A 1,032-nucleotide genomic window follows, 5' to 3' on the forward strand; every position below is an offset into this window, starting at 1 on the left:
CGTGCACGCAACCCAATGCTGATTTGTCCTTATTGGCTCCACATTAAAGCCCTCCACTCTTGTCCCTTTCTGCTCTACGCGTTTTTACCATCCCATCCCATTATATTATTTTTATTTTTCTTAACCAAATATGAATAGTGTCTGTGTTTGCAAATACGGTGCTTAACAACGACGATTATAATATAAAAGTACACTTAAACATTTATTAAAATAAAAAATTAAAAAATTTATACTAAAAATAATTATAATATGTCCTTAAAAATATATGTTAACTAAATTTAAGCTTACGAAAGTATTGATAATTAATTTGTATATAATGCTGCAGAAGGTGAATTTGCACAAAAGTAGTGTAATTTTGTGATTTAGGCAATTGAAACTGTAAATATAAAAGTGAAAAAAAATGAAAGTGGAAATATGTTTAGTAGTAGAAGAAGAAAAGAAAAAGATATGGAAGGAAATTATAATATTCCAAGTGAGAGACGCCGCAATCAGCGCTTGCGTGTTCTTAGTTCCTAAAAATTCGAGAAGCTTTTATTTCTGTCAACGCGTTACTTTGCAATGCATTTCTTAGAGATATTCATAGCACAGTTTTAATTAACAATAATATTTAATAAATAAAAAATAATTAAAATAATCTAAATTTATTTTATTTAATATTAATTATTTTTTATTGTATTTAATAAATTTTAAATAAGATAACTTTGTAATTTTTTGTTTTTTTAATATTATCGATTAATTAATAACTACTAATGACATAACTCTTCCTTTTTGCTTTTTGAGACATATAATATTATTACTTCCTTTTCATATATTTTTCCTCCTGGCTAACATATATAATTATAAATTTTTCTCTTTGACAAAGTGATCATTTCCCTTTGATCATTATATTCTTTAGGTTAATAGTTAATACAGATTATTGTTAGAATAAATTAATTTTAATGTCTCAGATTATCCATATTAAATCACCAAAAATATATCATATCATAATGCGGAAGCGTACCTGAATTCATAAACATGAATCATACGATCGGA

The sequence above is a fragment of the Arachis ipaensis genome, chromosome B01 (assembly GCF_000816755.2).
Source record: "Arachis ipaensis cultivar K30076 chromosome B01, Araip1.1, whole genome shotgun sequence".
NCBI lineage: Eukaryota > Viridiplantae > Streptophyta > Magnoliopsida > Fabales > Fabaceae > Arachis > Arachis ipaensis.